This window comes from Astatotilapia calliptera, chromosome 23 (assembly GCF_964374335.1).
Source record: "Astatotilapia calliptera chromosome 23, fAstCal68.1, whole genome shotgun sequence".
Lineage (NCBI taxonomy): Eukaryota > Metazoa > Chordata > Actinopteri > Cichliformes > Cichlidae > Astatotilapia > Astatotilapia calliptera.
Genome location: NC_137443.1, coordinates 45,815,465 through 45,841,958, shown reverse-complemented (window position 1 = coordinate 45,841,958; position 26,494 = coordinate 45,815,465). Strand labels below are relative to the sequence as shown.

General features: G+C 41.4%; 1 protein-coding gene and 1 long non-coding RNA gene across 2 annotated transcripts in view; one reads left to right on the top strand and one right to left on the bottom strand.

Moving 5' to 3' along the window:
- The window catches only part of LOC145423961 (NACHT, LRR and PYD domains-containing protein 12-like), a 943,237-nt gene that overhangs the window by 336,366 nt on the left and 580,377 nt on the right, over nucleotides 1-26,494 (bottom strand). The window lies entirely within an intron of this gene.
- On the top strand, nucleotides 16,376-18,937 carry LOC145424029 (uncharacterized). The gene is made up of 2 exons (XR_013904981.1): nucleotides 16,376-17,754; nucleotides 18,145-18,937. It is a non-coding gene; the product is annotated as an uncharacterized LOC145424029 (long non-coding RNA).

Sequence of the window (26,494 nt, the reverse complement as noted above, 5' to 3'; positions counted from 1 at the left end):
GGCGGGTCTAGCAAAGTTTTGCCAGGGGGGCCAGGTAGGGCATTAACAGGGAAAGGGGGGCACAAGGAAATACTTTTCTTTCTTATTCTCATTTAAAGTGTCTCGCTTTTAAAAAATAATTATCTGAATCTTACAACAAACGATTGATAGATTGATGCATATACACCATCAAGACAGTGAGCATCACTGTCACAACAGCGTTTGTTTTCATTCAAAGGCTTTAGGATTTTTGCTATAATGGTGGGCCGGTCTCTAGTCACAATGCCCAGGCTGATTTTTTTGTCCCAGTCCAGCCCTGTATGCAGCTCATCTGCAGTCTGGTGTTACCTACATCTTCCTATTCAGAAGGCAGAATTTCCGAGTTCTGAGTACAATCGACAGCACCACGACTGCAGTTTTTGTGTTGGATGTAAAAGGCGCACATGAGGCTGTGACGTAGGCTAGAATCATGGTGGCGGTCAACGGCGGTCCAGGCGTGGGATTTCTCTCGTGGAAATATGCACATTATCTTTTCCTTTCTATTGGTAGGTGGCACAGTGCACTTGTGGCAAGTAAGCAAGCTAGAAGACTGGCAAAGTTATGGAAGCAACACATTAACAAGAGAATTCTGAGTAAAACCAAAGTTACTTTCCCTAGTAACTAGTTACTTTGAAAGTAACGAGTAACTTGAAGTAACTGAGTTACTTTTGATAGAAGTAACTAGTAATGTAACTAAGTTACTAATTTAAAGTAACTTACCCAACACTGGTCAATCATTAAAAATAAGTCCTGGTCTTTCATTTTGGTGCTGCATTGTTCACAGAAACACATATTTTCCTGTTTCTTTCTGTTTGTGTGTTTCTGCTTTTGCCTGTTTAGAGCTGCTGAGCAGGAAAACCCAGACGAACAAAAACCTCTTTTAAGTAAATGTTTGAGTCACTTTGGGTCTGAAATGTAAAAATCTGCAGACTGAAACAGATTTGAAGGCATCACAGGAACAGCCTCACATTCAAAACATGAAAGAGAGGACTTTTATTTTGAAACACTCAGGAAATGACAGAGGGAAAGTTTTTTAATTAAAACAAATTATTAGTTTATGCATTCTAAGTTCATACAACCACCAAAACTGTGATGATCCTCCTTCTCCCTAAGATGGCAAACTGAAACACAAGTTTCCTTGTGGCTCAGGAAACTAACCACTCCAAGTTGGTGACTTTTGGAGATTTATTTTCCTGGATGATTGAGAATGCATCAAGACGAACACAAAAGGAAGTTCACAGCTTTTAGCAGCTCCCCCCCAGACAAACAAAGAGGCAGTTGGCAGTTAGAAATCAGCAATCATTCACACACCCCCACTCCCCTCCAGAATTCTCAGGTAACAACCTAATTTACATATGAATGACTAGCCAATTTAGCTTCCACTTGGCTGAAGCTAAAGCCTAGCTAAAAGCCTACCAGCCATTTGGCAACTCAGCCCATCACACGTCCACGTCTCTCCTTGTTTCGTCTTTTATTATGAAAGGGTTGTGTTTCCATGTTCAGTGTGTTTCATTTTGCTTCCCCTGTGGTGTCAGGTTCATTTGTGTCAGCTGTGTTTCCACTTCCCTCCTTTCTCTTCTGTGTATTTAAGTCCGCTGTCTTCCTCTGGGCAGTGTTGGTGCGTTTTCCTCCGTTCACGTTATTCCGGGTTTCAGGTTATCTCCTGATTCTGTTTAGGTCCATGTTCATGTTCATGTTTTTTCATCAGAGTTTCTCGCATGCACCTCCTCGGATTCATGTTCATGTTTTTCTTGTCATAGTTGTCATAGTCATACTGAGTTATTCCCAGTATAGGTTTTAGTTTTAGTTTCCGCCCCTGTTTGCTGGGCCTTCTTTTGTGTTCGTGTCTTTCAACCTAATAAATGGTTTTTTTTGTTTGTTTGTTTTTTTTTTTCTTTTTTTTCTTTTTTTTTTGGCCTGTCCCGTTTGGCTCTTTTGTCATCAGAATTGTTGTCTAAAGGCAAAGAAAGATGCCCAATGGATTTACTTTACCAAATTGACCATCCCAGCCTTGCCGTAATGGTCCATTTGATTCACCTTTTATTGTTTATTTTATTTTCACTTACTGAATACGGGACAGACTTGACTGGGGGAAAGAAGGGGAGAAAGAAAGAGGGAAAGAGAAACAGCTGAGAAGAGGGACGGGGGAGAAGGGCAAAAGAGAAAAACCAACAGAACGGGCAGAGAAAAAAAATGCATATATCAATCACCTGGATCACCTGCTGAGAAAGAAAAAAGAAAGCAAGCAGAAGAGAACAAGAGTAATAGAATAAACAGCATCACAATGATATATGGGAATATGACAGTAAATACTAAATGTTAAACATTATTGTGCAGCACATAAGATCAACAGAACACAGTGTGCTTTGAGGTATGAGCCAAAAAGGGTGTAGTTTGTGGGTGTGATCACCCGTGTGTACACCTGTGAGCATGGACGCGCTTGTTTTTTGTTTTTTTAAAAGGTTCCTTCATGTAATAATCTGCTAGAGGGTGTGGGGGGGCCACAGCCCCGTCCTCCAGGGCGTGAAGCAGGTGTGGAGGAGATCAAAACTCCAGACATCCAGAGGCCCCCAGAACACAAGAGACCAAGGAAGACCAACAGAGGGGCAGCTGCGCCACTGTCCCAGAAAGAGCTGAGGAGAGTCCCAGATGAGGGTTCACCCAGCAGCCGCGGAGCAGAAGCCAGGGGGAGTTGCAGTGACGCGCCCGTGAGCTCCGCCGGCAGCCAGCTGCGCCTGAGTGACCGAGCCCCAGGCCGAGAGGCCGGGGGCACCCCACCTCCGAAGTGGCCCGAGCGAGCCCCAGGCTCCAGGCCCCGATAAGCGGCCGCCAAGGAGTGAGCCGGTGTGTACCTGGACGCCCATCCCCGGACACAAAGAACCACCAACGCACCGATGTCTGAGGGGGTCCGCCACTGGCAGGGGAAGTGGTGGTAGGGGGAGATAGGCCTCCAAACCTTGGAGGGCCTGAGATGTCCCCAGAGAGGTGGCGCCTGACACCCAACCTGACATATAGACACAGACATACAGGCACACACAGATACAAACATCCATTCCCACCCTCATGCTCTCATATGCACTTACTCCACACTCAACCAACGTGGAGACAGACATAAAGAGACGCTGTACACACGATCACACTCCCCAAGCGTACTCTACAAACCGGGTCTAGGTGCCCCCGCCCCTGGAGGGGGGAACTGCACCCAGACCCAGGTGGTGTTTCCCTTTTCCCTGCGGTGGGGGGAGGCAGACCGCCCCGACTCCGCAGCAGCAGGAAGGCTCCACACTCCAGACCGCAGTCGGACGGCCAACTCCTCCTCCTAGTCCTAGCCCCCCTGCTCCAGCAGGTCGCAGAGAACGGGGGTGAGAGAAGACTCCAAACCTCCCTCCACCCGCTCATTGTAATGTTGATGCATGTGTGTTCTAAGGTGCATTTAAAACCCAGGAGGGCATGGAGCTACCTGCCAGAGAGCAGCAGGTAAGCGCATGGTCCCTCCTGCTAGCCCTCAATGTCTACGTGTATTTAAAATTGAGAGGTGGGCAACGATGCCAGGGGTGGGGTGTACACCCTGATGGTACTTTGGACTCCGTGTATCGTGCCCACCCCCAAGATCCTATATGTATGTGTAATGAGAGTGTGAGTAATGTGAATGTCTAAGTTGTGGGATAAAATTGAGGCAGAGGCAGCCAGAAGGGGACAGAGGGGGGGGGGGTAGCCTCCTCTGCACCCTGGTGACATACCCCTACTCCAAGGCCCTGCATGTGTGGGTGGTTGTGGTGGAGCGGGAAGAGGGAGGCAGCTGGAGATGGGGAGGGAAGGAAGGGAGGGGCAAGTGACCCCTCCCTGGGGCCAGCTCCCCCGCTGACCCCAGTAGGCACCCCCATACTCCGCGACCCGCCAGGGAAAGGGGGCCCAGGCCCATCCAGACCGGGCCCAGTGCAGCAGCGCCGCCCGGCCCCACAGAGCCCGGGACAGTCCACCCAACCCCACCACAGAGAAAACTGCACCTACCCCACCATCCACTCATCTTCCAGACTACATAAGACAATAAACACCCAGGCTGAGATCTTCCTCCACCTCTCCTGTATCTCCCCCTCCTGCAGAGGCAGCTCCTGAGGAGAGGAAAGCTCCTGCAAGATGTGACAATCTCCCCCACCAGTTGAAGAGCCCCCCAGGTGGCTCGACGCACCGGCGGCACCCTGCTCCAGGGCTGGGCCCCCATGCACCCACCCGCCCACAACCCCGGCAACACACCAACCAGGACCCAAGCCCCCGAGGCCCGGTCCGGGTCCCAGCCCAGAGACGGAGCGCCCCCAGAACCTCACGCCCATCCCGGACCCACCCAGGGGCAGCCAGGCTACCAGGTCAGTAACCCACGTCCGTCAGCACAGACCCTCCCCTAGCCCCGCTGCACGCAGCCGCGAGGAAACAGTCACCTGAGAGCCAACAGAGCCCCTAACCGGACATGACCGCTACCCCGGGTTGAGCCCCCCAAGGAAGTTTTTGTTTTTTTGTTAAGATTCAGGTCCATCTCTCCCTTGTCTGCTTCCGGGTTCATATTGCAATCACATCAGCCACAGTGACAATAAACTTATTTTGATTTTTAACTTTCTTTAGTTTTTCAACAATATTATGTATATATAAACATTTTGCATCTTACAATATAAAGCCTGGATCCTGCACATATTGCACTTTGAACTTGAACTGTGTTGTCTGTTTATTGGAGATTGTACTACTTGAATTCATTATCCTGGTGATATAACACATTAATTCTCCATTTGGAATCAATATAGTATATAATACAGTATCTGTCTATCCATCTATATAGCTATTGAATTGAACTGGAGTGAATGGAAGAGAATTAAATAATGGATTTCATGTTCATGTTTATCTATGTTGTAACAGTGACGACTTGAGACATCTGTTTGGCACTATATGAAGAGAATTAAATAAAATTTAAATGAAAATGATATTAACTGTATTTATACATTTTATATTTTTGGATGAGACACTGTCAGTGTGCTGTTATATAACTCAGTATTTTTAAGGCCTGACTGGTGGCATTGGTGCCCATTGCTTTACTGTGCTGTTGGATGTGTATGTGGGCTATCCCTTGTACCTGACATTTGATTGGGCATCACTGTGTTGCTATGGTATGATCCTGGTAGTTGTTGTTAATAAAACAATAACAAATTCAAATTCAAACATTGCTGCATTCTTCTGTCACTGAGGATTCCAAACCTGCACTCAGTCTCCTCATTACTTTGGTATTGAACAGACAAACTTTGGAGCTCCTGCAAACTTTATTCACAAACTGCAAATATTTTACACAAATCTGCGACTGACAACAAGCACAGAGACTTCAAACAATCACTGAAGTAAGGACTGAAAGATTTACTTTAAAACAATAATGATTAAGACCTTTTTCGTAAGGTTGTTTTCCCTTGATTGCCAGCTGTTACTGTTTTTATCTTCATATCTTTCATATTTGTCCACCTAAACAATGCTTTAATGATACAGTTTGAGAAGTTTGATATGAATTTATCCAACTGACTTGAAAATGAAACTGACAACTGTCCTGTAATCTTACACAGAGAAACCAAATCCTGCGTCTTTGCCTTGACAGACGCCTAAAATGCCTCGAGCTGTGGTAAGTTACCCTTCACTGTGTCTGTTTCTAAACATTAAATCGTGTGAATTTTTAAAGAAAAATCCAACAACAACAATAATAATATGTAACAGAGCAAAATGTCAGATGACTTGAATGTTCCTCTGCAACACAAAGTCAAAGTCTGCCTCCTCCACAGGCAAAGGAGAAGCTCCCACGCTCATCCAGTGCAGACCGTTGTGCTCTGGACAATGAAGTTCCCGCTTTCATGTTCCGACCTATCAGCGCACCTGCATGTGAGCTCCTAAGTCCACCACCTGCTGATGCCAGCTTTCAGTCGAAGGACACAGACAAGATCATGCATCCAGATTTGAAAAATGATCGTTCATCCCTGGATGATGACGTGATGTTTTTCATGTGTCCTACTGATGTTCCTCTGCCTCCGAGACCTCCACCCACTGCAGAGGTAGGTCTCTGCAGAAAGCGCAGGTATTCTACTGCTTTTTCTGTTAATGATGAAGAGGAACATTTGATGCCCAAACGCATGAGGCTGATGAGTTCTGATGTACCAGTTTCTTCAAATCCTCCACCTGCTGATGCCAGCTTTCATGCAAAGGACACAGACAAGATCATGCATCCAGATTTGAAAAACGATCGTTCATCCCTGGATGATGACGTGATGTTTTTCATGTGTCCTACTGATGTTCCTCTGCCTCCGAGACCTCCACCCACTGCAGAGGTAGGTCTCTGCAGAAAGCGAAGATATTCTGCTGTTTTTTCTGTTAATGATGAAGAGGAACATTTGATGCCCAAACGCATGAGGCTGATGAGTTGGGATGTCTCTAAGTCTCCAGCTGCTGAGAAGGAGTATGTTTGCTTTATGTGTCCTGAAGACAAGAGGTCTGAGTTACCTCTCAGCTCCCTCCAAGGCCATCCACCATCACAGGTCAATAATAATGACACTGACCAGTGTACCATTCTGCTGCCTCCTGAAATCCCAGTACCTCCAAGTCCTGCCCCTGTTGGAGTTCTAGAAACTGTTGATTTTCCTTTTGTTGATAATTAAATACGTGTTTGTGGTAATAAATACATTTTTGAGCAAATACATGTTGAGATGATTCGGTTGCTTATGATGGTTATAATTATCCAAACAGTATTATTCCTAATAAGATCTTTACTTTTTATACTTATTTTCTCCATGACCTATTTTGATGTCTATTTTGAAGATCCACTCATATCATGACAGTATGCTTATTCTCAGTAGAGTGTATAGCCACATCTGAAGAAAGAATCAATTAAAGTCACTCATTAACAACTTACCACATACGCCGGAGCTGAATTCAAGATGTAAGCAGACGTTTCACAGATATCTTGGTTGTCTTTCCATTTCCTACACTAACAGTATCCTGAGAATTGGCTTATAGAGCTGATATAAAGGTGAAATTTGATGACTTAATCGAAGCATCATCAGCTTAAATGCAAATGAATCCACTGTACTTGAGGTAACCTAACACTGACCATGAACGCCACAATCACTGTGCGCCAGTCCAACACAGTGCTTTACTGTGAACTCACCACAGTACTGCAAACTAAAGTGTTTATCTTCCAGTCCAATCCAATCCATCTTTATTGAGAAAGCACTTTAAAAAACCCAGGACAAAACCAAAGTGCTGTACAGTAAATGAGTTAAGAACAATAGAATAAAACATAACAGTAAAAAAATAAAACACACAATACATAAAAAATGTAAACAGCCCTATATTTCAAAACAAGATAAAACAGCAAAAATAAACTAAAAAACTCAAACTAAAAACCAACATCTTACAAGGTGTCAAAGGTCAGGGTGAAGAGATGAGTTTTCAGGAGTGATTTAAGAACAGGCAGAGAAGAAGCCTGTCTAATCTCTAAAGGCAGATCGTGTCACAGTTTCAGAGATGCTGCAGCAAAAGCACGATGTCCTCTAAGTTTACGCTCAGTCCTGGGAACATTCAGGAACAGCTGATCAGCTGACCTGAGACAGCGGGTGGGTTTATAAGACTGTGGCAGCTCAGAGAGTTAAGATGCAGCTAGGTCATGGAGAGCTTTAAGAGACATTAATACCAATAAGCTGCTAACATGATGTTGTATTTTATTTACATGTCTGTTTTAGCACTTTAACATTTGCATCTGTCTAACTGGCTAACCATGCAAGACTATTGTAAGCATTGCTCTGTAATAGTGCGACATTTTGGACCCCAGGAGGTCCTTCTGTATCTGCACGATGTTTGACCTGCAGTCTTTATAGCCGCCTATGTATATTCTTTTAAACCTTTTTATTGTTTTTAAATGATAGTTACGGACCAAATGTTAAACTATATAGTTGAATATATAGTTAAAGTGTTTCTCTAGATACAGAGAAATGTTTTACATCAAAAGGTCATCTGTCTGCATATAAAACAGAAGCTTTCATGCAGATGCACTTCCTGTTTAGAGACTTTGAGGTTTAGGTAGTGACGGGGGTGATTTACTGAGCGTGTAAGTTTTCCTCCTGTCAACACACTCTACAATGCCGCCCACATGCCACTCCTGTCCAGTCTTGAAAGCAAAACATGTATGTATAGTATAAAATGGTGAAATGCTGATTTCCATGTTTCAATTGAATCACTTGATTGTAATCAATTGATTGCAGAGACTTTTGTCAAGACCCTATAGAATCAGGTTGAGCTGTCCCTGAATGTCCTCGAGGCGGGAGTAGGCTAAGTCGGAATGTTTAAAATGCCCAACTATTTTCCGTCCCACTGCTTTAGCATCAGCTATGCTCCTCTGTGCTAATAAGCGTGGGTAAATAAGCGTGGGCAAACTCTTTGTACTCGTTGTCGTGTTGGGATTTTAGGTGCTTGATTAAATTACTTGTGTTAAATGCGCTACCTTTAGAGCCTCCTCTGGACAATTTCGATGAGCACAATTTGCAGTCCGCCTTTGTTTTCGTGTCTTCGTTCACTTTGAAATAGTTCCACACGGCTGACTTGTCTCGCCTCGCTTTCTCCCAGCTCTGAGATGCAGCCGGGGCCTGTGGGGCGGGCACTCGGCGCCTGTGATTAACCCCTTACATGCCGCTCAAACATAGACAGGTCTCAGACCGTGGTATCGGTCCTCGGTATCGGGGAACTTTTCACGAGTACTTTAGAAAATGCGGTATCGAGGCCGATACCAGATACCGGTATCGGTGCATCCCTACCTCAGATTAAATATTTCCCAAAGTAAATTGGACTGAACTGGCCAGTTAAATACACGAGGGGATACGAATAGAAAAAAAATATCTAAAAACAAAGAATGAAAACCAACTATTAATTTAATACTTAAGTCTGTGAAGGTTCTCAGTCATCCAGGTCATCATAGTCTAAGGAGCTTGGAAGGAAAAGCGTCTGGACTTCTTGAGTTGCTTGAAGACGTTTCACCTCCCATCCGAGAAGCTTCTTCAGTTCTAAGGGTCAATGGTGGGGAGTCCCAGACTTAAAACCAGTGGGAGTTTCCCCCCAAAGAGGGACAAAGGACCCCTGATGATCCTCTACCTAATCACATGAGCCAAGGTGTGAAAGCGGATGTGGGTCCTAATCAGCCAGGGTTTCGGGTGAGCTCATTGTGAAACCTGGCCCCACCTTATCATGTGATTTCCTGAGGTCAGATGGCCCAGGATGTAAATGGTCTGAGATCCCTTCCCAGACACCTTAACGTCCAGTGAAAAAAAACACATCAGTAGTAATATACCTATAGCTTTCCCCCCCCCCCCCCCCCCCCCCCCCACCCCGAGGGCATTTGCCCCCCACCCCTCTCCCCCACACCCCCCACCCCGAGGGCATTTTCCCCCCTCCCCTATCCCCCGCCGCGTCCATGTGCGCGAGAACGGACTTTTTGCACGTGCGTGTGTGTCCAGGGGTCATATGAGTTCACATGTGTTTAATAGTGTATTATTTAATGAAACCATTATGTGTTTTAATTAAACTCTTTTTAAAGGATTGTATAGGTCTCAGAGTTCTGTTATTTAGACATAGGTGATTTAATTTAACTACTTTATGGGTATTTTAACTAGTTAGGAGCCTTTTGCATTTTCTTCAGTGCTATTTAGGAGCAAATAACAGGTATCCCTTTAGAAATAAACAGTGATACTTCTAAAAACCGTGTATTCCCACACAGCATTTAATTTAGCTAGTTTAGGAAGATTTCACTTTTCTAATAGTTTCACAGGCTAGTAGTTTTTTTTGAAATAGAGCACCACAAACAACATGTATCCCTTTAGAAATAAACTGTGATACTTCTAAAAGTACATATTCACACTAGAGCTGTATCAACCTCAATGGGGCTTTAATGCAACTAGTCTTATAATTATCTACTAGTCTGCAACAGTTAGACTCGCTGATTACACATAGATGATTTAACTACTTTAGGGGCATTTCACTTTTCTAAAAGTTTCACAGACCAATAGTTTTAAATAGAGCACCGCAAACAACATGTATTTCTTTTAGAAATAACCTGTGATACTTCTAAAAAACACATATTCTCACACTCTGCAACAGTTAGACAGAGGGGGTGCAGCAGCTGCCTAGCTGATCCCATCAGTCTGTAAAAGAAGTCATGAAGCAAACAAAAGATGCTCCTTATCAAGAGTATCCCAACCCAAAGGTGTATATTCACAAACAGTTAATGGCTTTAATGCAACTAGTCTTATCATGTCAGAGGCCGGCAGAAACTATGTCCAACAGAGTCTCCAAAGGCTTTCCACCTTTCTTCCTTACATCGTGCTCTTTTATCTCTACATCTCAGAGGTCAACTGAAAGTAGCCCCACCTATATAAAAACACCCCATCAGACACACAGTATTTTCCTCAGCACTTCACAACTGCAGCGAGGTATATCGTTTTAACTTTTTATTTTTTCACCTGAATGTGCGTTGGAGCCGACTTTGCTACCCGCACAGAACGTTTCTGACAGTCGGGCGCTGCTTATACAATAGAGAAAAGCAACAATACAGAGTGTTTCTCTGCTCCAAGACATCCCAGGGCCTTTCACAAGGTAAGCATGTCTGTTATACCCAGAGCATAAATGTCTGGATGTCAGCGCTGATTATTCAAACCCTGTTTAAAATGTGACACATATGTTGTCTGAAAACATTTCCTCTAAATTTGCAAAGTTACTGATTTAAAAATATATTTTCGAATTTTTAGTTGCATGTCAAACATATGATAGACTCTTGAGCATATTTATATAGCTAAATTCACAATGGTATAACCGTGCTAAATAAAAGAGGCCCAAGCACCAATGCACTCTAATGCAAACCTCTAAACTGCATGTTGATAAGTACATGAAGCGTACCTCTACCTCTACAGCTGAAAACAGTTTGTATCCGCACTCTGAGGGTCTGCTGAATTGCTTTTAATACGGCACTTTTTGACGAACAGCAGATGATGAAATCCTCTTTATTGTAGAAACTGGCCCTAAGCTATTGTTGCTCATACTTACTGAGGTCCCTAGCTACTTCCTTACTATGTCTGTAAACTTTTTTGAAAAGGAAGCTGTTGTAGATTTAAAGAAACATCTTAATTGAAGCAAAGGCAAAAAAAAAACTGGAATGAATTTTATGTGACTGTTCATATTAAAGCCAACAACAAGTGAAAATCCAAAAACGGCTTCAATCCTTTGTATTACAGTTTTTGACCACTGCTTGAACACATTTTGCAAAACCCCGCTCGCTGTGCCAAAACTGTACACACAAGTACACATGACACAACACTGGGAAATATACCATTCACATCTGTGCCAAATTGGAACTCTACTCCCAAAACCTAAACTCTGCTGTCAAAACCTGACATTCCTTTGTCAAAATGTAACTCTGTTGACAAAATGACACATACCTGCACCATATGCAAACACTCACAGATCAGGGGGAACACACTAGTCTGCTGTACATAAAACACTGCAGTCCTTGATTCCCATTGTTTATTCAGAAGGCACATTTACAGGAGACACATTTCCAAACAACCATAAACGCAAATAGACCTACTCAATATTGTACATTGCAGTACCATGAATACAGGTACAGCAAATAAAACAACAACAACACAATAGTACTGCAATAGAAAAAACACTATACTGTAAACACAAAAAACCATGACAATTGTGCATAAGTGGGCTCATGGATCCCGCCGTCTGTTGGGGTCTGGCCACAGGACCTCATCAACATCGCAAGCAATGTCCTCTCCCGCTAGGCACCGGGGTAAATATCCTCTTGCTCTCCCTCCATCCATGCTTGCAAAGTTCTTGGAATGGCTACGCTGAGGGCTTTTTGTAGTTGGCTAATTGGTGTTCGGTTTTGCAAGTAGGTGCCTTCAGGTGTGTATTTGAGTGGTTGCAATTACCCGATGTGTTTTGTATTTTGGATACATGTGTTTTCCGAATGGCACCCTGAGATTTCATTTTGTGAGCGAAGTGTCTTATGTATGAAATAGAGTGTAGCTTGCAGGACCATGTGTGTTGCATGAGGGAGTAGGTGTGTTGCATAATTGGTACTGGGGTGCAAAGCAGCGCTTTTGTTTAAGGTAGGGGTACATGTGTTTGAGGTATGGTAACAACAGCTTCACGTTGTGTTACTTTAGTCTAAGCATGGGTTTATAGTGTTCAAGCAACGGGCAAAAACTGTAATGATCAATGGTAATTGAAGAGGAACCCTGGCTCGGGACATTTTCATGACAAGTGTCAGCGCAGACATCTACTAACGAGAGAACATGTTTTATCATCATAAACACGGTGATGTGAAGCATCGTTAAAGTGTCACTTCAGTAATGCTGACTCATGTTTTTAATAATGACTTTAAAACACTCATTTCTGTGGTTTATTTTAAGTTTACAGAATATAACATGTGGTAAGACGACGAGTTTTACTTCTCACTGTCCGTGTCATGTGTATCTATTTATCATGTATGCTACTTTGCCGAAAATGTTTCATTGTGTTCATGAAATAAACCAGACTTTCACCGTCTGCATCTTTTACTGTTTTCTGCTTTTGTTCACTCCAAGTTTGACAAACCTACAGATATCCAGAGTTAACTCACTAACAATGTGGAGCAGTCTCAGTGTATTTAGCTGCTTTTTCCCTGAACACAACCAACTGAGAGAAACGCCTGTAGGCCTCACTTTGGTCATTTTGAACGCTGAAGGAGATTTGTTCCATAGACACCTTATACTAGTGTTTCCTGCACTACTATGTTCTATTTAAATCCAGATGACTTTTATAGTTTGCAGTGAAATTTGTTAAACCGTTGCTTAATGGGACAGAAGTACAAGTCACTCTTTACTAACACATTTATAGATGAGTTTATTGCTGAACGACACAGCTAGCAGTCTCACACACTCTTTAGGTTTTTCAACTTTTGTGTGTAATGGTTTAGTCTATCAAACCTTACCCTTTTCTCCCCAGTATCACAACAGTGTGACTCCCAAAGTACAGATCAGTAAACAACCAATGATTCTAAATCCAGAACAGAAAGATACAGTTGGAAGATGAATGATTGCGTTTTTATGATGTGTAGTAAAACGACCCCCTCTTCTTCTTCTCTGTGTTGTTGTTGTTCTTGTGTGTGCGTGTGTGTGTGTGTGTATGTGTGTGTGTGTGTGTGTGTGTGTGTGTGTGCGTGTGTGTGTGTGTGAGTGTGTGTGTGCGTGTGTGTGTGTGTGTGTGTTAGCCCTACTTAAAAAACATCTGAATTTCATTTAGAAATGAGATTCTAAGTTGTAAGCAGAAATCTTACGCTCAGCCAGAAACATGTTTCCCCACTTTCACAATGCTGAGGTGTCAAATCCACAACCCCCAACAAATGGTTTGTTACACGCGGGTGTGAAGGGCAAGCTTTACTTACACAGCCTCACACACAGTAGATTTTTAAAGTTTTTGGTTACAGGGGTTTAGCCACAGATGCAACATCCACTTTTGATAAAGATCACTCCACCTGTTTATTTCTTAAGAAATTAAGCATCTTTATTAAGCTTTTATTTATAAATGTCTACACAATAATAGACACCGTGTGCTCTGAGACATTATAGACTTCTACTTCCATCGGTTTGCATTTTAAACTCCCAGCCTTTCAGTTTGTTATGAACGACTTATATTTCTAACATTTTGTGATATAAAAGTGAACCATGCGACTTTTTTTATTTGGAATGACTTAAGACACGAGTTATTTAAACAATTCTAAATGACAGTGTGATGGCCATAGTACTTTATGTGGGCCAAATGTGTTAAGGATAATGTTTATCAATGTAAAATTGCAAAGAACTTGTGGATAGAATATACCATTTTGTAAACAGTTACCTCAGAAGCTGTACTGGTAGATCTATGTATGTAAGGTAAAACTATCCACAGTACTTCCACTTCACCTGTGAGTGTACAAACACTGGAGGGACATATATTGTCCATATCAGTGTCACTGTGGAAGGTAAATGCATTTTAGTTTCTTTATTTGACACAGTTATTCAGCACTGTGTCAGCATTGTATTGACCTGCTTATGTGTTTTTTATTCTTGTAATTTGTTCATTTCTTTTCTTCTTATTTTCACTGACAGCAGTTTAAATACTCTCACTGACTCATTTATCAGGTACATCTTTGAACCGAGTTGGACCACCTTCAGCCATCAAACATGTCTTCATTTTTTGTGGCACAACAAGGCGCTAAAAACATTCCTCAAAGATTCTCAAGACATATTGAAATTACATCATCACACAGTTGCTGCAGATTCGTCAGCTGCTCTTACTTGAAGCAAACTTTCCGTTCCACCACATCCCAAAGGTGCTCTGCTGGATTGAGATCTGGTGACTGCGCAGGCCGTACATGATTTGAGCGCCGTGACATGGTGTGGTATCCTGCTGGAAGCAGCCATCAGACGATGGGTATTTTTTGGGCATAAAGACATGAATGTGGTCAGCAACAACCTTCAGGCAGGCTGTGGTGTTTAAATGATGCTCAGTGGTTACTACAGGGTCCAAAGTTTGCAAAGAAAATCCTTCACAGAGCATTACACCACCAGCAGTCTGAACTGTTAGAAATCAACTCATCGGGCAAGGCATCGTTTTTTTAGTCTTCTGTTGTCCAGACTTGCAAACTGTAGCCTCAGCTTGCTGTTGTTAGAGGACAGCAGTGATATCCAGTGTGGTCCGCTCTGCCTCAAGGTTTGATGTGTAAACAGCATTTTTACCCAGAGAATCACAGCTCACTGGATATTTTCTATTTTTCAGACCATTGTCTGTGAACAGAGATGATTGTGTGGGAAAATCCCAGCAGATCAGCAGTTTGTGAAGCACTGGGACCAGTAACATGTGCCATGTTGCTCTGTTTGAGCATTGATCTGCTGACATTTTATTATTTTATTAACCTTTATTTAACCAGGAAGATGAAGCTGACATGTAATTGACAAATGAAATGAACACTGAAATATTTGTGTTACACCCTGAACAAGTATACCTCATAAAGTGGCCAGTGAATGTATATAAGCAGCTGGACCAATTTCAGTTCATAGTAATATTCAGAAAAGATGCAAAAGAAGAAGAAGAAGACAAAAGAAAAGAGCACAGTGACAATATTTAAAGCTCTGTGGTTATAAAACTGGGGTTTCATTACTTCACTCAGAGTTTCAGTAGACGTAAACTGTGTTTGATTTGTGTTTTGATTTCCAGGAAATGAAAGTAAATGATTTTACTGACAAATGCATCTTTTCAATGATTTAGACACAAACGAGGCCCACACTTCAGCAGACAAATCTTTTTCCGTTTATCTGCCCGGTGTTGTGATCATCTTTATAACTGGAGTTATCGTGGGATTTATCTACTGGAGGAAAAGTAATGGGTGAGACTATTTTTGCTGCAGTAATTCAAAGATGATATAGATGTAGAGAAAGTAAAAGGAAACATCACATTTCAATAAATGAGAATTCGGTGTGTGTTAAACATCATGTCTAGAATGAACACTTTTTATCCTTCCAAAAATAATTATCATTATTAAGAGAGAAGATAATATAAATGTAGATGTTCTTACTTGATTTTTCTCTGTTTGAATGTGAATAGTGTTACACTAATGCTGACATCCTTTCTTATCAACGTGGCTGCTTAAGGTCAGGAACATCTGGAGTGTCTGTACCTGAAAATCCCAACGGTTTGGTGAGCAATTTATTGCTACGATCTACAGCAGCTAGTTAAAAGTTTGCAGAAATGTAGTTTTTACCATCAGGGCCTTATGAGCCTATACTGGTGTTTTTAAAAGTTATGTTTGACTTTATGACTTTCTGTGTCGTTTCTGGGATGCTTAGAACTCAAATTGCACTGCTGGAAATAGTTTATTTTGATGATTAATTTTGCATTATAATATTTATTTTTGTTTTTCCTGCATTATATAAAAATTGGTGTATTTCAGAAATAAAACTATGAAGACACTCAAAATAAATTTCCTGTGGTGGGAAACTATGTTGTGCAACTATTTTGTATTTACAGTTTTGAGAGATAAGCCTCTTAAATTTCTCTAACTAGAAATATATGTTCAAAAACAAAAACGATTTTCAATTTTTTGGTAGTTTATTGCATTTTTTTTACAATTTATGTAATTACTGTGCACTTAATGCAGACATATTATTAGAATTTGGGCTATAATGGTTGTATTGATGTATATCAACTTGAAATGCTCCCAAAAATGTTACTACAGCATGTAAAAATATAATATGAGCTCTGCCAGACTTGGTAAAACATGTACATTTATGTTTTAGGATGTTACTTATATAGATAATTACAGATTAGTGTTATAATACTATTAGTGCCAACTTCAGTGTCCTTTATTTTGTGAAGAAGCTCTTACAGAAATGAGCAGAAACATTAAATAATCCAGGCAACAGATGGAGAGATTTAAAGATCAATAGAGTGTGTGGGTAGACCGGGTTGAACTTGATTAATACCTAAAATATTTCACTTTTCTAAAGGATGACGATGAGCCAGATCAGCCCTATACAAACCTTCAGCAGCCATCGAGTGATTCCTACCAGACTCTCATCTCAGTGAACCATCAACACGACAACAAGACACGCTCAGCAAGAAGCACAGGAACTGTGGGAGTGGATAATAAAGCTCTATGAAACATTTTAAAGTATATAAAACTTTAGGTGACATACTAATATAATAATATTCATATATTATAATAAACGTCCATCTTTTCACACTGGATATTTGTTTCCCAGTAATGGAGACCATTCAGTCATAATACTCCAACTCAGGCTCTCAGATTTAATACAATACAAACACAATAAACTGTGGCAAACATGACTCTTTGTATCAGACTAGTTTTGTTTTTGAACAAACATCTCATCATAATTTGAACACAATGTCCATCCAGATAAACAGAGAGATCAGTCTGGCTTAAACAATGTTGGTGGTTTACCTTCTACTGTCCTTCCACTTTTATGCACTTCTATTTTAGACATAGTAAAAGTTTCAGTGTAGACACAAGAGGTGAAATAAGGAGGGTGCAAGTCTTCCTGCTTTCACTATAGTCTACCTCACACTGTCAGCCACAGTTACTTCCTCACCAGCATGACTGCACGGAAACTCTGCTTTCTCCTGCTTCTGCTTGTGGTTTTTAGCAGTGAAGGTAAATATATATAATTAAAAAAGAAAAGCTGTAAAGCCAGGTGTTTAAGAAGAAAGCTTTAGTTAGGTTAGTGAAATAATATATGTGATTGATTTTCCCACAACAACAAATATATAGAAACTATAATCCCGATTTTGTTTCATTTTAACTGGAACAATTTATAGAGACTCTTGTGAAGACAATTGGAAAGAAACCCGATTCCACTCAAATATGCAGCAAAACAACTCTGAATATTACTGTGATGATACTGTGTGAGATCAGCACAGAGAGGAGCCGAGGAGAACAGTGTCGTCTGCTCTATCGTTACGACCGAGGCTTTATTCATGGCTGTGACTCCAGGTTCACACTGATCAAAGAAAATGAGACTGTGTTTCTCCACCTGCTCAACTTAACATCTGAAGACAGTGGGAACTACACCTGTGAGTGTGGATTTCGTGGTGGATTGTATGTTCTCCATCTCAGTGTGACTGTGAGAGGTAAAAACATTTTCTATTTATACCCACACCGCAGATTCAAGGTGGATGTTTGGAACTGCGTTAACACTTTCTTTTCTGTCATACATGGTTTGAGGTCGTCATTCCCGCCTGCAGCGGATTAATGAAAGGTTTCAGTCAGGAGATGAACATCTGGAATGTTTTTAAGCTCTTCTTCTGGCTAATTTGTTTAAAATTTCATTATAAAACTGTGCTCCAATCACAACTTTGGTGTTATTTCATCAGTGAAGTGTTTGAATGATGCAATTGAAACTCTAATGTAATGAAAAGATAAACATGTTTTCCACTTTAATATAACAGGTTAATGCAAATTTCGTGACTTTTCATGTTTTCAAAATGAAGTTTTTTTGTGTGTGTGGCAACATTCAACAGACGATGGAGATTCTTCTGGCATGAAGTTCATGGCTACAGTTCCCATCATTTCTGCTGCTGCTTCACTCATCAGTGTGGCTGTGATAACCTGTGGTTACAGCCTGAGGAGAAATCCTCGCAGGTGAAAACTTTTACTGACGCACTTAAACTCATGAAATGACCCTTTGAAATCACTTGAGCACATTACTGCATACAGCAGCCACTGTGGTGTTCAAAGTATCTCATAGGTTCTTTTCAAACACCACACATTAGTTGTAGACATAGCTAGTCTTGTTTTTGAGGTATTTTTCACCCCATGACCTCTGATGTTTTTATCCTAACAGAGAAAACAGATCAGGTCTAACTAACTTAACAGGATCTGAAACTCGCCAGATGTTTGTGAGTTTTCCATAGTTCTGTTTTACACTTAATTGTGCCGAGGCTGCAGTGCATTATGTCTGTTTTTAAGCTGCACTTTAATTAAATGTAAATGACAGTGTAAATTGTTGTTTAGGACAAAGAGGACCGCTACATGAGCCTTCATCGGCAAAACATCGATGTCTACCAAACTATCTCCTCCGGTCGCCTTCATCATGATGCTGAGGCCACTGCATGTCACAGTCATGTACAATAATAATCAGAGATGGAGTTTTTACCCTGACTACGTGATCTATAAAACTATGATGCTAGACATGCTATCTATAAAAGACACTGACATTTTAACTTGCCAGCATCATGTGTACTGTTAGTTTGTTTTGCACTGAAAAAAGAGAAAAATATTAACGTCCAGTAAAACTTGTAATGATGTTGTGAATGAATTGCCTGAATTCATGGCTTTTAACACCATTTAATTTCTGTTTTTTATCTGGTTTGAACGTTGAAAATCCTGCCACTTGGCTCTGTGGCCTCTGCCACCATTATGGTTTTTGCTATACTGGTCCACTTGATAGTCATATTTGATGATGATTTTATTTTATTTTGAGTCATTAGAATCAGAACGGGGGTCAGGAAAGAAGAAAAAAGATAAGCTGGGGAGAAAGTTAACAGAAGAAGAGGGAAAAATAGAGAAGAAGAGAAATAGATGGAGAGGAAGAGAGAAAAAATACTGAAAATCTATTTCATCATCTGCTGAAAAACACAAGGAAAAACCAACACAGTGGGGAACCCACAGCAACAACCAATAATATGCAGTAAGTAGGCTAGTAAGTAGTAGTAAATAATAGATATTAAATGTTACTGAGCAGTAAATGGGCCCAGAGGGCCGAGACCTGAGGGCACCCCACCCGCAGCACAGGCCCAACAGAGCCAGGGGGCCGGGCCCCACCGAGCAGCCGCCCAGAGTGAGCCACTAAACACAGAGAACCACTAATGCACTGTGGGTGGGGGCACCAGCTACTGGCAGGAAGTGTGGTGGGGGGAAATAATACGTGACTATTTTTATGTGGAGTGGAATTAAACTGCCATAGAATATGCTTGTGGTGGATTTGACTCAACACAAGCGTATTGTCAAAGTGTTCTTTGGCATGCATCGAGACAGTTTCTCAGATACTGAAGTGACTTGAGCAGAGCCAGTTAAAGCCTACTGTGCTTGAGTGGGCAGCTCAAGTTTCCACGTGGAAGGTTTAGTGAGACAAAGACAGGAAGTTAAAGCTGCTGACTAATAATCTGCAGGTTCCTGATTTGAGTCTCTGTTAAGAGGATGGTGTCTCTGAGATAATTGCTTTTGTGCATCGATAAATAAACAGGGAAATAAATGAATAGAAAAAAGCATCCGAGCGGATGTGCACCGACGGTGTGCCCACTGGTCTTAAAGTGCCTTTGCGCCCCTTACCATTTATGGAGGTCCCATTTGGGCACATTGGCATGGACCTATAGTGTACATGGATGTTGCTTTGTATTAGTTCTGGTATATTATACAACACAATAACATGATGCAGTGCTGCTCTGCACCATTTCTGCAAAGAGTGTGGTGCAAGCAAGGAAGATAAGATAACTCTTGCACAGTCATACCTAGTACAATAATACAACAAAATTGGAAACTGTCCCACCATAACACAATCATTTAGATACAATATTGGACTTTGTTTACATGTAACTGCACAAATAGAATTTAGAGATGTAATTATTGACAAGAGTGAACAACCACTTATAATGTAATCTACAGCTGTGACCAAACAGCTAGATAGAGAATCAGAAGTGTTGTGTTTTCTACAAAGTTTGCTGTTTCAGTGAGAGTCATATGTCATATCATTTCAAACAGTGGCGATCCAGAAATGTTGTACAAACGAGTAAGACTAACTATAGACTTTAGCCAAAGTTGTTAAGTTAGCTAAAGAGTTGGGATTGTGTGTAAGGCATAAATAAACCTAAAATGCAATGTTTTGGACGTTCTTTGGCACATTTCCCTACTGTAGGGGTCTCTGCAAGCATACGGGGCTCTGAGAGGGAACAAGATGACAACGAGGAATTCTACTGGAAACAGTCGATCATGTCTGTCAAAGCTGAATTCAGGGCAAACTAGGCTAAATTAGTGTTTTTAGCTAACAGCTACAGTAAGCATAAAAGTGACTGTTGGGCTATTATTTGTTAACAGGGGCGATTTTAGCCCATTTTTGGGGTGCTTTGGTTCATTTTTGGGGTGCTTTGGTTCATTTTTGGGGTGCTTTGGTTCATTTTTGGGGTGCTTTGGTTCATTTTTGGGGGTGCTTCAGCACTTACTTACTTTTTTTTGACAATATTTCCTGTTTGTGTGACACACTACTACTAAAAATATAAAAGGCAGAACTTGGTTGAGAGGTAACATTTTAACAACAAAAGTATCCATAATATTTTCTAATATTTTGTAATAATTTATTTGTAATAATTTATTCTGTTTCAGGAGTGTTTTTATGCATCTGTATTATATTATACAAACACATTAAAAGTGAATCTCTGTCCAAAATATGCACTCAGTTTACTTCTTACTCACTATGAGCATCATTCATTATTCTCCTCCAGTAATTAAGGTTAGGATATGTATTTTTTTTATTCCAATCCATTCTTCTTTGGCAGCATTTAAATAACCTTGATCAGAATTGATGGTTTTGTTACAGACTTTTCAAAAAAGTGTTTTGCTTTTCTTTCACAAATGTGGGATTAAATTGTTAAAAAGTACAAAACAGTGATGTCATGTTTTGTGACGAGGACCCAGGCACAGAGAGACTTGATGGATTTAAGAATCTTTTGATTTAATAAAGAAATTTGCAGACTTGCACAGAGATGGTAAAATTATGATGACTGATAAAGGAGGCGAAGACAACAGACGATGAGGACAGGGAGGATGCAGGGACCGACAGAGACGGGGAAGAAGTCTCATTGTGACGAGTAAAGTGTATCTTGGCTGGCTGGGCAGCTCTCTGGGTGCTCAGCCCCCCGAAGCTCTGATCCTAGAATCCTCCCTGAATTGTGTTAATACAGTATGTCACAATGAAAGCATAACTGTACAGGGTGGGCCAGTTATATGGATACACCGTAATAACATGGGAATGGTTGGTGATGTTAAAGTCCTGTTTGTGGCACATTAGTATATGTGAGGGGGCAAACTCCTCAAGTTGGGTGGTGACCATGGTGGCCATTTAGAAGTCGGCCATCTGATACCAAATGATACCAAACAAGGCAAAGTAAATAATTTTTAAAGGTAAATGTAGAGGAAACATCAAAAGTTGTCACGGCTGGGGCAGCAGTCGTGTGGTGGAGTGAATGAGGACCAAGATGCAGACGGCGGTGGAGATGCGAGTGGAGATTTATTTACAGTGAAAATAACAAAGGTGAGGGAAGAAGTGAACATCAACCTAAACTGGGAAGAACTAACAGACAAAGCAGAAAACATGAGGGCAGCAGGGAAACACAGAGATGACACGAAGAAGGAAGAGAGACGTGGAGAAACACCGATGGACACGGAGACTTTTCACCTGTTCCTTTTGTTTGAAGTGGCCGAACTTGGCCACAGTAGGACGTGGTCTCCCGGTCGCAGCCCGCATGGGGCCGATATGATGCACTCTATCAAAGGCGATGTTCTTCATCGTGTCCTCCAGCAGCTTCAGGTGGGTTTTGATGAAGGTTTTGCACTCTGAGCCTTCTTCATCACAAGATCCTGGAAGCACTGATCAATGTAATCTTGGAGAGCCTCTAAACTCTCCCCGTTGTTCTCCAGGGTGTTGGAGATGATTTAGACAAATATTGTTAGTTAGAAGACTATTGATAAGTGTATTTGGTAATACTGAAGCTTAAAGGAATTTGTTCAATTCTAAACTACCATTCGCTTTAATTTTCCGCCAAAATCTCCGGCGTCTGACGTCAGTTACAACATGAGTCGCTTACCTCTGTCACTCTGAAGTCACACTGAGTTTTCCTCACTGACTGTTTTAGACAGGATTGTGGGAGCAACACAAAAAGCAGCTTCAGCTGGAAACACAGTTTAGTGTCTTTGCTGCTCGCTTTAAGTCACAATAAACAGGAAACTCATTGTGTCTCATGTCAGAATCACTCATATACAGGACAGGAAGAGGCGGAGCTTATTTCCTGCAGGGAGAGGTTAGCAGTCTGTGTCTTTCTCACAATGGCGTGTCCAGCGGGGTGGCCTGGGGGGGCACAGGCCACCCCCCAAACCAGACTGGCCACCCCAGGTGCCACCCCAAAGGCAAAACAATAAAATTCAATCAAATATCAAATGTCCGATTATGTTTTCACGGTGACGCTCAGATATCCGAGTGTAAGTGAATGCAGCATCGCTTCTGCGCTATGCGCATCACGTTAGCAAAGGTAGGAGAGCCAAGCGCGAAAGATGGCACTGCAGGAAACAATTTTTCGGTGAAAGAAAATGAGGACAGAATAAATGTCCCGGTAAGTAATATCAAGTTTGTTGAGTTTAGTAAACTTCGGTGAAATTAGAATACCAAGGAAAAAAATAACACTTAAAGAATTATTGCAGCTGTGGAATATTTCAGACAGTATGCTACTGAGGGCAGCTAACATAAGAGTTATGAGTTATAAGATATAATCTAAGTCGTAACATTGCTGTATGGAGCTGCAGATTTGGTTGCAGGTTAACATAGCTGGACTGGCCATCGGGCATACCGGGCATATCCCCAGTGACTTATTTTTTATTTTTTTTGTAATGGCATGAACAATGAGAGGTGGTGGATTGGCCAGATGCAGGTCGATGTGTAGAAATAACTCCGTTGTTTGGTGGTGGCTATGACGGGGCTTCCACAGAGGCAACAGGTGGATGAGGGAAGGGGAGGCAGGAGGAGAGACCCGAAGCAGCCACCAGTCCGAGTGTCAGGTGAACTGAACTTCAGGTAAGAAGTTATGACCTGCAGTCTATCTGGGTCAGATATAAACCAAGTTTAGGTGGAGTTTATTTTCATGTTGCTGACTTTTTACTGTCAGTTGCAATAACTCATACTGCGTTCTAGCCAGTTTGACGGAGTTTTTATACAGCTGGGTGGGTGCTATGATGTTACTGATAGTGAACTTTATTTTATTCATAAGGTTAGTAGAGTTGCCAACGGCTCCTTAAAAAAATGGAATGGTCCCTCAATCAGAGAAAATATTACACGTTTCGTATTGAGCTGAGAAGAGACGCAGTTTGTCCCGGACTTTAGCTAGAATGGAAAAAAGACACAAAGCTGGATTTATTCTGTCTTTATGCTGCACAGCTGCCTCTTCTCTCATTCTCTCCCCCTCCCTCTCCTGTTGCTACTTCAATCATGAAACTGATCAATGATCAGCTGATCGGCTTTTCTCTCTTGTTTATCGCCCACTTTGCGCCAGAAAGAGGAAACCAGCAGATGTCGCGCTAAACAACAGCAGCACGTTTAAGCTTGATCAGCTGTTGTTAGAATGTATTTAATATTAATTTCTAGTATCAGCTGATGTTTGCTGGAGCCACAGCTGTAAAGCTGCTGGTCATGATGTCTGTTTAGATATGTGGTGAGAGGGAAACATGAAGATGAAACCAGGAGATGTCCTTACTGAACCATCAGAGCTGAACAGGTGATGGAGAAACAGGTTTACCTTTTAGGTGACATGAATGAGTTGAAGGGAAGTTATGAACTGTTTCTGAGAGACAAATAACCCCAGGATCCTTTTTTATGTAGCTGACAGCTGGTAACTGTGCAGGGGCGGGTCTAGCAAAGTTTTGCCAGGGGGCCAGGTAGGGCATTAACAGGGAAAGGTGGGCACAAAGAAATACTTTTCTTTCTTATTCTCATTTAAAATACCTAGTTTTTATTAAATAATTATCTAAATCTTACAACCAAAGTTTTTATCTGACGTAAAATGTATAGAAATCATACATATACCAACAAGACTGTACATCACTGTCACAACAGGGTTTGTTTTCAGTCAAAGTCTTTATGGCTTTACTACCTGGTGGGTCGGTCTGTAGTAAAAATGCCCAATTTTTTTGTCCCAGTCCAGCCCTGCAGGTTAATACTGGCAGTGTCACCATGCCAGCTGACTGTATTTTATCATCAGCCAGTGTTGTTCTTTATCAATATTACCAAAGTTTACGATAAGGCAGCATAGAAAGTATTTACTTGCTTTCAGGTTTCATTCAAATGTTAGTCTTTTCAGTTGTTTCCCCACTTTTTTCCTGTTTCAAAATCAAACACCAGTTTGTGAGAAGATTATCTTCTTTTTTTAACAGGCAGATAAAGTTTTGCATTGGCATTGGCTAATTTGTCAATTGTTTGTTACAAATGTTCGTATTTTAATTTTCAAAAATGTTTTTGCCCAAAACATATGTGCACTATATGTCAGTAAAAATACTATGCAAATATTGTTGTCCTTGACTGCTGAGTAAACACTGACAAAGCACTGATTGTATCTCTTGTATTTTATCAACGCAGTATCTAAAAACTTTGCACCGTAGTGGTTAAAATCTCATTCTAATAAGAGTTAAAAGTGCATTTGGTTATTAGGTTTATAGGATTATTGAATTATGGTTAAGGGTTGGTAGAATTTTTTTTTAAAACATTATCTGCCAATTAAATCTGCCACCCTTCTCCAAATCTGTGCCCCTACCTGGCCCCCCCAACAAAAATTTTCTAGACACGCCACTGCTTTCTCATTTCTGACTCCTAAAGAGCTGAAAAACACAGGCTGTTATTGGCTGGCTGACACTGGGATTAATGTCCTTGAAGCCAGCAGTCTTTAATGTCCAGGTTCAGAACGGGCAGGTGAAAAACAGTCCTTTATGTCCTCTGATGTTCAATAAACTGTCCTGATTACTGAGGGAGCAGAGAAAGTGTCTCCATCACTCACCACAGCTGGATGCTCTGAAATCCTGGAATCCAGCTGTGGAGAGGAGCGCCGGCGGCGTGGACGCAGTTTAGTAATCAGGGAACGGGAGACAGGAGGGAAACACAGCTGGGACCAATTACACACACGAGACAGGAAACAGTAACACAGGACTGTCAAAGTAAAACAGGAAATATAACACAGAGTCCAAAGTAAGGAGACGTGGGACACAGTGAAGACACAGAAACAGAAACCAGAACTATAATCACAAAACAAACTCAGAAACATAAAGAGTGAATCAGCTGATTCAGTGTTTGTGACAAAAACATGGATCCTGGTTAATAACTTTTATTTGTTTGTTTCTGTATTATTTTGTGTATCGTTCTTATGAGCTGTTGTTTTGTCAGTGAAATATTATTTCATTGTTTTAAGCTTTTTGTTGACTTTGAAGTGCTTAAGTTGATATTTTTGAACATTTAATTTGTTCGATTATTGTCGAGTCGATAAAACTGTCAAACGCACAGCTGCTTCCAGCATGGCCGGAGGAGAGGTGGCCGAGCAGACGCACAACACACACAGCTCACAGGTTTGCATTTCTATATATTGCAGATGTTGCAGAATTTGAGAGTAAAGAACTCAGAGATCCAGCGCTGTCTCCTGCCCCTTATTTATACACCACAACACAACGACAGGCGTAACTCACACAAACGGGTAACATGAGGCTCAGATGCTTTGGACGTGTTCACATATACTGGACACAGAATGATGAAGATGGAGCTGCAGGAAGGAGGAAAAGAGGAAAAACACAGAAAAGATTCACAGATGTGGTGAAAAAGGACACGACAGCTTCTGTTTGTTCGTTTGGTTTTTCTTTATTTGGTAAAGATTCAGAAATAAAGAGAAGATCACATGTTTGAATATTATATTAACGTTCTGTAATTACAACAAGTTGTAAAATCTTTCCAGAGTGAGACAGAGACTGTGCAGAGACTGTAGAAGGACAGAGCAGCAGCAGAGCAGTCCAGATACACTGATGATCCTCTGTCAGATCCAGAGGGACACACAGGGCTGATGCTGGACTCTACAT